General features: G+C 38.4%; 1 protein-coding gene across 3 annotated transcripts in view; it reads right to left on the bottom strand.

Annotated features, from left to right (window-relative positions):
• Positions 1-12,811, bottom strand: part of BTBD10 (BTB (POZ) domain containing 10) — a 71,509-nt gene extending 58,698 nt beyond the window's left edge. For 2 of the 3 annotated variants that reach the window (XM_011954252.1, XM_011954255.1), the window contains exon 1: positions 12,606-12,811. The gene's annotated coding sequence lies outside the window, so the exon portion shown is untranslated. Of the gene's footprint in view, positions 1-12,134; positions 12,311-12,605 lie in introns of all 3 variants that reach the window. The other variant, XM_011954254.1, reaches the window with a different exon arrangement.
• Between the last annotated feature and the right edge of the window lie 261 nt (positions 12,812-13,072).

Genomic DNA, 13,072 nt, shown 5'->3' with positions numbered 1-13,072 from the left:
AATCAGAAAAAAACCTGTATAACTTTGTAAAAGTTTCTTGACATTCAAGACCCCAATTTCCTTAAACGTGAAATGAAGAAAATAACACAATTCTCATTATTTGGTGGTTAAAATCTACTATTATTTTAACCACCAAAGTGTTAGACAGGATACCTTATGTAACACAATGCTAGGCACAATGCTTACTCTCTTTAGTAGGCAACATAATATAAATTTTGTGTATATTTCATTAGTTCATCATGACTAAAGGTTTTAAGATTTTGCTCAGCCCTTGTTTAATTATAAATACCACTACACTAATACAAAATGAATACATCTCCTTTCTCTCCCTGACATGATATACAGTACTATTTGTCCTAGAAAAAATCTAGGACCAATCTAAATGTTCATCAAGAGGTTAAAAATCTGCACAATATATCATGAAACCAGTAAAAATGAGATATACATTGATACAGAAAATATTTCAAAATATATCGTTAAGCTAAAAAGATACAGATATGCATTATGTAATCCCATATTTACACACAAGAAAAACAGAAACAAAAAAACAGAAAAAAGAAAATTAAAAAATTAAATACACATACACACACACACACACTCATCCATGCTTGTATATGTTAAGATAAAATGTCTAGAAATATCATATAAAAATTAAACTAGTTGCCTCTGAGGAAATGCTGGAATAAGGAGACTTACTTTTTGTTGTATCTTTTCATAGTATTTGAATTTTCTACATATTATTTTCACAATGATAATATTGGGGAAGGTTTATTAAAAAGTGTTTGGAGGTGATGGTGTTACAGAAATTTTTTTCCTTGTTTAATTTTACTGCTTAAGTGCAGTTTTGTAAAATTTTTAGGATTGCTTAAATACAGTCACTACATATGCACTGATAGAAAATGTTTCTGCCACATGTCCCCCATCAGACTATAAGATCCTTGAGGGCAAGAACAAAGTATGATTCAGGTTTATGTCCCCTCAGACTAGTACAATTTGTATGTAAGCTTTTACAAAATGTTAACTACATTAAGAAGAAAGAGGCTGGGTGCGGTGGCTCACGCCTGTAATCCCAGCACTTTGGGAGGCCGAGGCAGGTGAATCACAAGGTCAGAAGTTCAAAACCAGCCTGACCAACATGATGAAGCCCCATCTCCACTAAAAATATAAAAATTAGCTGGGCATGTTGGTGGGCGCCTGTAATCCCAGCGACTCAGGAGGCTGAGGCAGAATCGCTTGAACCTGGGAGGTGGAGGTTGCAGTGAGCCAAGATCGCACCACTGCATTCCAGCCCGGGCGACAGAGCAAGACTCTGTCTCAAAAAAAAAAAAAAAAAAGAAGAAGAAGAAAGAAACTGAAGGACATTTCACTTAATACAATTTACTAGTGCAGAGGAAATAAGAATTACAAAGATTTATAAGCAGTCTTTAACTTTTAGTTGTTTGTCTTAAAAGAATACTGTCATATACCTGTACTCATGTTTTAGTTATGGCAAAGAGCACCAATCATGTGAATCTCACTTTCAAATAAACAAAACCTATAACATTTCAATTTCTAATGCTCACAGGAAATACATATCAAGATAGTGGGGATAAAAGAGAGAAAATATCACATCCCTGAAAACATTTTTCAAGATATTACCAAACAAGTCCTAAGTTTCCCCAAAACATTCCTCAAAGATGTGCCTATTTAAATCTCACAGAAGCCCTTTCAATTGTTAAGGCTTGTCCTTTTCTGATTTGTTACAGTTAAAACAAGACAAACTTAGCTGAGAACTTTATTCAGGGTATTTTTATAACCAATTGAATTGTATATATCTAATTTCACCACATAAAATTAAAGTGGCCAGGTATGGTGGCATGCACCTGTAATCCCATCTACTTGGTAGGCTGAGACAGCAGGATCGCTTGAACCCAAGAGTTCAAGGCCAGCCTGGGCAACAAAATGAGACCCCCAGGTCTAAAAATAAAAAATTAAATTAAATTTAAATTTAAAAATTAAAAAGATTTTTAAAAATAAAATAAAATTAATTTATTCTTTCATTCAAAATCTATTTATTGAGTACTTAGCACCTTTCAGGCATTTTGATAACTGCTAGGGAGACTCTAACAAACAGATTTAATAAAACTGCATGGTATTCCCATTAAAAGTAGGATCTGTTATTTATTTGTTTTTATTTATTTATTTATTTATTTAGAGACAGAATTTCGCTCTTGTTACCCAGGCTGGGGTGCAATGGTGCAATCTCAGCTCACTGCAACCTCTGCTTCCCGGGTTCAAGCAATTCTCCTTCCTCAGCCTCCCAAGTAGCTGGGATTACAGGCGTGTGCCACCACACCTGACTAATTCTGTATTCTTTCCAGTAGAGACAGGGTTTCACCACGTTGGTCAGGCCGGTCTCAAACTCCTGACCTCAAGTGATCCTCCTGCCTCAGCCTCCCAAAGTGCTGGGATTATAGGCATGAGCCACCACACCCAGCCCTGTTGTCTATTTAAAGGGTGATCTCTAATTCACCAAGATGTTAAGACTTCCAAAGTCAGCTCAGTCAACCCTTGATGTTCCAGAGGTGATTTGGATATAAAATCTTTGTGCTAATTGATTTTATCACTTTGATAGAATTTCTATTCAAATTTTGCTGACTTCTTAATTAAGGCATTAACACTTTAATAAATGAAGTGTTACTCATTTGTTTCTTTCCCATCACAAACAGCTCAATAAATGTTTGAAAATCCATGTTTTAAGCATTTACAAAGTAACTACATTACATGATTAGCGTTGTAAGTAACTAGACCCTGTTTAGTTTATAGGCTATCTTCTTAAAACTCAAAAGGCATATTTTTTAATATCCTAAAGAAATAACAATGTTTTACTTTTCTACTATGACCAAAAAGTGTTGACTTCAAAACCAGAAACACCTTAGTTGAAGCAAACCATCTTGACATAATATTAATACAGGCAATGCTCCTGAAGCTGATGTCTAAATCAAATGAGATTACAGTCAACTCTTAAGAAGCAACACCCTTTAAACAAAGTCAGACAATATTTTAAACAATACTTTTCCTTCCATGATGCCTTTTTATGTTTTTTCATATAACGTTTATTATGCTGTTCCATTTTGACCTATTCATTATCCCCTTTACCTTCCATTCCTTTCAGATTTTTGCCTATCAGCCATCAATTCAACAGGCTAGTAACGGCTCTATTAAATATGATTCAAGTGCTAGACTGCAGCACTGCTCAATAGGACTTTCCATTATCACAACAGTGTGATAATGGAAATGTTCTATGTCTGCACTGTCTGAAAAGTTTAAGGAATCTAAAATTTGCCCTGAGAGAAAGTACTCACAAAATACTTCACAAAGAAACATTTTACACATCTGTGTGTCTTGGTACTATAGGCAGTGTTCCATTTTAATAAAATTAAAAATGTTCTCATATTCAAAGATCTTTGAATTAAGGCTCATTTCAATAACTAAGAGTCTGTGGTGCATGAACAGACAAACCAACCAATAGAAGAGAATTAAAGGCCCAGAAACAGAGCCCTAAAACATAAAGAACTTCAATATATGATAAAGTGATAGCTCAAGTCATCGAGAAAAGACAGACACTAATAAACGGCATTGGAACAACTGAATGAACATTCAGGAAAACATGAAACTGAATTCGTACCTCATACCACATACAAGGATATACTCCAAATGAATCATCTACCTAAATGTAAAAACTGGAATCATACAAATACTAGAAAAAATATGGGTGATTTAACTGACAACCGGGAAGGAGAGAAAGCCTTTCCTATTTGCCTATGAAAAACACCACTACTTGCAAAAAGCATAGAAAAAAATAAAGTTTTAAAAACAAGTAATTTTTTTAAAAGGAATAATTTCATAGTATATAAAGAGCTCCTTAAAGAAGGAAAGAAAAAGACAACTTCTCTTCTCCAAAACAGAGAATGCACAAAGAAATGGGCAATCTTCAGAAAAATAAAGGCAAATGGCCTTAAACATAAAAATATGTTCAACCTCACTCATAAAAGAAATGCAAATTAACACCTCCAAGTTTGACCATATACTCTGCTGGTGAAGCTGTGGAGAAGCATTCTCAATACTGGCATACACTGCCAATGAAAAGTACAAATGACGGCCTGGCGCAGTGACTCATGCCTATAATCCTAGCACTTTGGGAAGCTGAGGTGGACAGATCACTTGAGCCTAGGAGTTTGAGACCAGCCTGGGCAACATGGTGAGACCCCATCTCTACTAAAAGATATAAAAATTAGCAGAGCATGGTGGCACATGCCTGTAGTCCCAGCTACTTGCGAGGCTGAGGTGGGAAGATCACTTAAGCCTGGGAGGTTGAAGCTGCAGTGAGGGGTGATCATGCCACTGCACTCCAGCCTAGGTGACAGAGTGAGACCCTGTCTCAAAAAATAATAATAATAATAAATAAACAAATAAAAGGAAAAACACAAATTATATAACCCCTGCAGAAAGGAATTCTGTAATATCCAACAATATTACACATACACTTACTAGTCCTACTTCAAAGATGATACAAGTCCACTAATATTCCACAAAATATCGGCAAATATATTCACTGTGGCATTATTTGTAACGGGAAACGACTAAAACAATCCGAACGTGCATCAAAAGAAGCTAACTGAATAAACTATGTGCATCCACACAATAGAATACTAGATTAATATCCAAAATATACTGTTAGGTTAAACAACAACAGCAAAAAACAGGTAGGTTCAGAACAAGCAATATTCATTGTACTACCTTTTGTGACACAAAGGGGAAATTCTAAAATATGTACATATATTCAAAGACAAATATACATGTATTTATTTTTGTAAAAGAAACTCAAAGTATAAATAAGAAATTAATCAAAATGGTTACCTATATGGGCAGAGTAGGACTGGGGTGAAGGTAATAGGGACGTAATCAAGACTTCTGAGTTCTCTTTTGATATACTTTAGCTATCTGAACCATGTAATGACTTACATACTCCAAATAAATAAATAAGGAGTGTATGTAATATTCGTGTGTGTATGTATGTATCTGTGTACACACATATATTTGTGACTGGAAGCAATTATCATTGAGGCATGGGATTATGGTACCATTTTCTTCTTTGCCCTTTGTTAAATGTCCCCAGTTGTATGTAATGCACATTACTTTTATAGTCAGAAAGAAATTACTCCAAAGAAATCTATTTTTATAGGAAATTTTTCAAAGTACTCATTATAAAACAATTTCAAAATTAACAGCCATTCAAGCTGGGTGTGGTGGTATGTGCCTATAATCCCAACTACTTGGGAGGCTGAAGTGGGAGGATCACTTGAGCCCAGAAGTTCAAGGCCAGCCTGGACAAGATAATGAGACCCCATCTCAAAAAAAACCAAACAAACAAACAAACAAAAAACTCTTTCAGTCTACTGTCAATAATATCATTCACTAGGGAAGCAAAGATGATCAAAGATGCCATACCACTTTAAAATATGGCAGTTTTTCCTTTTCTTGATACGTTGAGTTCGAGTAACACGGACAGCTGCATATATGTATATTTATAAACAATGCACATATACTATCACACCAGTATTATGTATATAGTACATACACACATGAAATGGAAACTTAAAAAGGATACGGTAAAAAATAAATAGAAGTTCTATTGTTTTCTTCATACAGCACAATGAAAAGTTTTTCATATGTCCTCAGAAGCACATGCAACTCACTAACGGGATCACTGGAACAAACTACTCTAAATCAGGAGACTTGTAGATTTGTATTCTAGTCTCAGGCATCTTACTGCCTGCCAATATATTTGATGAAAATCAGTTAAGGGGCCTGATTTGCACTTTAGTTTTCTCTTCCAAAAATTGGAGTATTAATGGTTTTAAAGTTACTTTCAGTATTATGGTTTCATAATCCCACTAGTCTCTCTAATAATTATTCTCTTTTAAAAGAGAAACTCCAACAATTTGGAAGATTAAGTAAGAAACAAGAATGTCTCGCAGTTAACCATCTTACAGGAGGTTATGGTCTTCTCTTTTTTTTTTTTTTTTTTTGAGACGGAGTCTTGCTCTCTTGCTCTGTCGCCCGGGCTGGAGTGCAGTGGCTGGATCTCAGCTCACTGCAAGTTCCGCCTCCCAGGTTTACGCCATTCTCCTGCCTCAGCCTCCCGTGTAGCTGGGACTACAGGCGCCCGCCACCTCGCCCAGCTAGTTTTTTGTATTTTTTAGTCGAGACGGGGTTTCACCATGTTAGCCAGGATGGTCTCGATCTCCTGACCTCGTGATCCGCCCGTCTTGGCCTCCCAAAGTGCTGGGATTACAGGCTTGAGCCACCGCGCCCGGCGGTTATGGTCTTCTCTAAGAAAATTCTAAATGAACAAATGAAGAGCTGAAAGAAACAGATCATATCGCTTGCTTTCTTGATGTGATAAAAATCAAATTCAAGCCTGCACTGTATAAAATTGTCCTGAATGAAGTAATTACCTTTAAAACAATCCAGCACTATTTGTATGCCACCCAAAAACAAGAAAATCATAACAACACTTGTACAATTTTGTACCCAAGATTCTTTCTCAGGTATCTGAGCACTAAAATTTATTTTTATTTATCTTTTATTTTTTTCCAAACCCAGTTGATTTCCTAGGATGACATTTATTTTTAAGCTGACATTTCATGTAATCTACAAATAGAAAACCCAAGATAATTTTCTACTCCTGTGCTACAAGCAATAATAGTCAAATATGCTAAAGGAAAATAATCTAAATTAATAAAAATGGTTTTTTTAAAGGTAGATAACAGTATCCCAAAAGACAATTTTTAAAATGTCACACAGTCTCTCTCTTCACTCTAATCTCTTCCCTTTGGCCTACTTTTCTACCTAGCATTCATATTACACAGAATACCAGATATCAGCCAATAGATGTCAATATGAAAAACAAGAAAAAGAGCTTCCTATTGTTCAATGCTTACTAGAATAAGTAAAAAGAAAAAAAGAAAAAGCTTTGTAATTTTCATTGGAGGACTGATATTGGCAAGGCTGCAAATAGTCAGTTGAACTTGTCCTCTCCAAGTGAGATAGTCAGATGTGTATGTAAATCTAACTAATGGATGTGTTTCAAGATCACTGGAGATAGAGAGGTAGGAGGAGGAGGCAATGATGCCAGTATGCTATTTTCTAAGCATAAACACAGAACAAAGTGCTAACAACTTATACATCATTTTACTATTAATAATAGCACTTTTATATACTTTTATTTCATTTCATCCTTAAATCTCTGACATGCCAGGTGAAGTGGCTCACACCTGTAATCCTAGCACTTTGGGAGGCCGAGGCGGGCGCACTGCCCGAGCTCAGGAGTTCGAGACCAGCCTGGGCAACATGGTGAAACTCATTCTCTACTAAAATACAAAAAAAAAAAAAAAAAAAAAATCAGCTGGACGAGGTGGTGTAAGCCTGTAGTCCCAGCGACTAGAGAGGCTGAGGCAGGAGAACTGCTTAAATCCAGGAGGTGGAAGTTGCAGTGAGCCGAGATCGCACTCCAGTCTGGGTGACAGAGCGAGACTCTGTCTCAAAACAAAACAAAACAAAACAACAACAACAAAAAAAAAAAACAAGAAAAATCCCTGACCATTGTGTTCTATATACATTTTTCATGTGCAGAAACAAAGGCTCAGAGAGGTTAACATTACTGTCATAGAGCTAACAGTGGGCTTTAAACTCAGATCTAAATGATGCTAAATAAGACACTTCAGGCAGAAAGGTATGATTACAATTTAAAATGACCTTAGTTCCTACAGCTTTCATGGGTGGAGGGAAAAATAAACAAAATAAGTAAATAAAATGACCTTAGAAAAATATTTTTCATAGTTTCTAATCAAGTACTTCAATCAGTGATTCACTATAACAGACTTTTATTCAGAGCTAAATACTAAACGATAATTTCAAGTTGTCACCAAAATTACCAATAGATCACTCATTTCAACTACAAAGACAAAAATAAGCACCATATAATCAGATACCTTACATTTAAACAGAATAACATAATTAAACTATTAACAGGGTGAAGAAAGATTTTTTTTTTTTTTTTTCTGAGACAGAGTCAGTCTCGCTCTGTCGCCCAGGCTGGAGTGCAGTGGCATGATCTTGGCTCACTGCAATCTCCACCTCCCAAGTTCAAGTGATTCTCCTGCCTCAGCCTCCCGAGTAGCTGGGATTACAGGCGCATGCCACCACGTCCGGCTACTTTTTTGTATTTTTAGTAGAGACAGGGTTTCACCACGTTAGCTAGGATGGTCTGGATCTCCTGACCTCGTGATTAGCCCACCTCGGCCTCCCAAAGTGCTGGGATGACAGGCGTGAGCCACCACACCCGGCCAGAAAGATGCTTTTATTGGCAATGATAATTTACAATCTTCAGAAATCTACTGTGATATAAGGTTACATATTTAAATTAAAATCATTCCTCTTTATGTTCAAGTTTCTACTATTTCAAATACTCAGCTCGTTGTATTCCCAATTACCTGACAATTTCTTAATCCTTTCTCAGAGAGCATCTTTTTAAAGTGATTGTTCACCTTCCATCTTCAAGTTATAGATTGCTACATTCTTTTTTTTTTTGAGATGGAGTCTCGCTCTGTCATACAGTCTGGAGTGCAATGACACCGTCTCAGCTCACTGCAACCTTGCCTCAGCCTCCTGAGTAGCTGGGATTACAGGCACCTGCCACCACGCCCGACTAACTTTTGTATTTCTTCGTAGAGATGGGGTTTCACCATGTTGACCAGGCTGGTTTTGAACTCCTGACCTTGTGATCCGCCCACCTCAGCCTCCCAAAGTGCTGGGATCACAGATGTGAGCCATGAACCACCACGCCTGACTGGCTGATTGCTACATTCTTTAGCAAACTAGGTCTCAGTTTCAAAGATCTCAAAGTAAACCAGAGCAAGATATATTAAGGGAAATGCAACATTGACTTGAACCCTGATGAAGAATCTATTAAAAAGGAGGAAATAGTTTAATAGTTCTTTCTCCATTAACAAAACAAGGTAACATCTGTACCTTCCTGACCCGCCTTCCTTTTGGTTCAGAATCAACAAAAAATAAAGGATCCAAACAGATGACGATAAAAATATAACTGAATCCAATGTGCAAAAACCCTTATTACTTCAACTGCAAATTAAACTTACCCAGTTAGAACTGTAGGCATTCCATTATCTTCTCCCTCATAGTATTAGTAGTCCAGCCTGCTCAGATAAGCCTAACATACAAATGAATAGACAATGTATAGCCTAAGAATTGAGAGTCCCAAAAATTGAATCATAAGGCATTGAACAAAAGTATACTCAATCCCTTCCCCTAGCCTCCCCTAATCCTCCTTTGGGACGGCCACTCAGGGGATGGGAAGAAGGTGAAAGTTATTTCCAAAAAAGAACTTCCTACTTTATGAGTCATGGTAGAAACACCTAGAGACAAAAATAATGGTTCCCCCTTCAATAAGCACAATCTTCTCAAATATAAAACACATTCCTCAGAAGTAGTGCTCTTCAACAGGAGCATCTCACAAACATAACACGTATCTCCTCTTCTTTCATTTCCTATTTCAGAGAGAGGCAAAGATTGAATTAACAGATATTCGCCTAGCTTGGCCTGAGATGACTGAGCTAAAATGAAAATCAAGTCTGCAAATTCCCAAAGCAGTCCTGATTAAAAAGCAATATTCTATGTAGTCTCTGCACAAGTTATGATAAATTTAGCTACAAAAGGCAGACCTCTTCGTAAAACTGCACAATACACAAATGGGTACTTAATCATTTCACCCACCTTTTCAAAATTCTCTCCCTTACCTAACTTCCTCTCTCACCCTTATCCCCAGTGAAGACCCTCAACTTGCCCTCTATATCCCTAAAAACCACCTCTTACTTAGGTTTGACCTCTAGCACTCCCATTCCCCATAACTCAACTAGGTATGAATCAGATTGTGTGATTAAATTACTTTACATTAATGGGTAAACGAGGCTTAATCCACAAAGGTCAATTCCATACATGTCATTACACTCTACTATGTATAAGGCACTAAGTTTAATCAATTAATGTACCTATCCTTCTTACAAGAAAAACTAATACAAATCAATCCTTTAAACAATGTAAGGAAGGGGCACAAGAATGGTTGCTTCACATCACGCTTTCTCCACCCATTTCTTTCCATCCTGTTGCCAAACCCCTCCAATCTCCATCTGGCATGGAATAAAATCCAAGGGATCAGTACTTCTTCCAGTAAAAGTCAATGCCTAGGAAGACAATGTGGGATAGCACAGCAAACAATAAACATTCAAATCCTGAAATGGACTATAGACAGTGTCTTGTATTTAATTTTATATATTAGCTGCAAGTACAATAAACAGCTTCTAAATAATCCAATTTCTGTATAAGATACCTATAAATCAGCTATGCTCAGAACTCTGAGTTCTTAAACCATAAATACTGAGATGTTTTTTCCTCAGTTATTTCCACAGTTAGAATGTCTATAGCAAATACCAGTTCAATTTGCCCTACCATACTTAAAGGCTATTAAATTTAACTACTGTTTTCAACTAGACATGACATTTTTCCCCAAGACCCCTTAAGTTTGAAACTCCAAACTTGCTTTAAACCTCCTTTTTTTCCAGTCATAAAATTTATTAATTTTAATCTATAACAGAGCTTCTAAACTGGAGAGGAGAATGCAACTATAGACAGGTTTGAATTTGATTCAGCCACATGATATTTTTAATGGTTTTAATTAGTTGCCAATATTTTTAAGACGCAAGACACTGAATGCAAAAATCTAGATTTCTGGTTTCTCTTGAGAATGCTGAAGATGGAGTCCATATTCATATATGGCACTGATTAGGGGGACCTCAGACTTGGATGTCTCTCTGATAAGGCATAGTGCATTTCCCTCATTTTCATTATCTAACTAGTACCCGAAGGCATGTGAGTTTGTTGCTCATGCTATGGCTTTGAAAGGTGCATAATATATTCCATATCACTTTCATACTTCCCTAAGTTACCTACTATAAAAAGCCAAAAGCAGACCACAGCGGTTTACAACTCCATAGTTAACAATTTTAAAAATTCACACGGCTTAGGAGTGAGAAAGATTCAGACTGGTGGAAGGGTAACATAATTACATAGCGTTAAAAGTCCATCTGAAAGCTTTTTTGGGAGTGAGAAAAAAGATGAAAGAACACAAAAACATTGTTGAAACACTAAAAGCTTTTCTGACTGAACACTGTTACTCTCTGGTGGTTCCTTACCACATTCCATGCTTTAGAACCTTCCTTCCTACTTTGTATGTATTAATATAATAGCAGTTAGGTCATACACGCTGAGAAATGTTGGGAAAATTTATAAAACACATTTACATCATCAGAAATAATTCTTCTCACTTTTTTTTTTTTTTGCTTTTTAACCAGTCTTAGTCCACTTTCAAATCCCTTCCCAAGTATTTTCTACTGCTTTCTGCTTTATGTTCAAATGACAACTGCAGACCTGGGTTTCAGGCCTGAACTTCAATCCTGGACAGGCTCTCTAACACAGAAACTCTTTTGGCCCTTATGGCTGCATTCTTTATTATATCTCTTATTCTGATTTCTACAGTCTCTTTCATTGAAAATTTATCCCTAACCCCCTCTCTAAAACATTTTGATCAAATTTGTGTACTTCGGGGGTTGGGAGGATAGGGGCGGGAAGGAACTCAGTTGTACAAATACAACTAATATCCTGTGCTGTTTCATTTAGATTGCTAATTTAAACAAAAAGCATGAAAACTCTGAAAAATAATAAATCTTCCTAAAATAATCTCGTTTGCTAAGTGCACAAAGCCACAAGCAAGTAAAGCTCTATCTTTCAGCATGTCTGGACTACTGACTTTTCATCACAGACTCAATACTGACGAGAAAGCAGAAGCTGAAATCTGTGAGGCCCAGGAACAGTCACACTGGCCCACACTAACCAATTACTAACTGATGTCTCACCTTCCCCCGCCCCATTCCCAAAGATAAGGGTGTCAGGGCACCTGCATCTAAAGAAGAGACCAGACCCTTTTCCGTGCAAGTTTTAAGAAAACAAAGCTTTACCACATGTAAAACGGTTACAGCATAAAACCACGCAGCACATTAGTGGGGTATCACTCCTCTTCACCCAGAGGGAGGCTGCCCACCACCTTATTCCCTATTGTGATGCGCCCTCCTCAGGATGTCACTGCGTTCGTCTGAGATGACAGGAAAGGGGCGGGGCACGGGGTTCTTCTGCCCTGGAAAGGCATGAGGGTATCGCCTACATCCCCGGGGAAAGGCCTCCGGACTTCCAACCCAAAAGCAGCAGCCGCAAAATTCAAGTCTTATCCCGGCCTCTCCTAATTGGGTGCTCGTGGCCGGAGCCCAAAACACCACCCACAGTCCCCGAGCAGGGTCCGGTCGCCCAGACCACCGCCACAGCAGCCTGGCTCTCACGCCCAGATTGGCCCCTCCGCCCTTTTCCTCTTTCGCCCCAGCCAAGCCCAGCCTCCCGCGCCGCCCCCGTCGAGTTCCCCAGCTGAGTCCACTCACTCTCGAACCTGTAGTCCCCCTTCAGTGCCCACAGAAGATTGGGACAAAGGCCGAGGCCAGTGACACCGCCACTTCCTCCTCAGCCAGATCCCTCCAGAGGTTGCTGTGGAGGCTGCCACTGAGGCGGCTGCGCGTAGCAGAGCCGCCCTGGCAGGTTGCAGGCCGGTTCCTCAGCCTCTTCTCGCGAGAACGCGCAATCCGAAGAGGCGAGGCCAGCCGCATTCTCGCGAGAACGATGCTGTCCGCCCAGGAGTGGGCGGGTTACCAAGGGAGAAGGCAGTTGAGGGAGTGGCGGCCTCCGGTGGGATCTCAGCCTGTGGGCTGGCGGCGCCGAGAGGAAGGCGCAGCGCGACCTCTCCTCACAGACATCAGCTTGGGTCAACCGCGAGCCTGGATCCCGAGTGGCTGAGGGCTGTTACCTTCAAACCTTTGAATCCCACGTTTTCCCATTGACTTTCTGTCACCGT

The sequence above is a fragment of the Colobus angolensis genome, unplaced genomic scaffold (assembly GCF_000951035.1).
Source record: "Colobus angolensis palliatus isolate OR3802 unplaced genomic scaffold, Cang.pa_1.0 Scaffold380, whole genome shotgun sequence".
NCBI lineage: Eukaryota > Metazoa > Chordata > Mammalia > Primates > Cercopithecidae > Colobus > Colobus angolensis.
The sequence above is the reverse complement of the archived record's forward strand: the minus strand, read 5'-3'. Positions and strand labels throughout refer to the sequence as shown.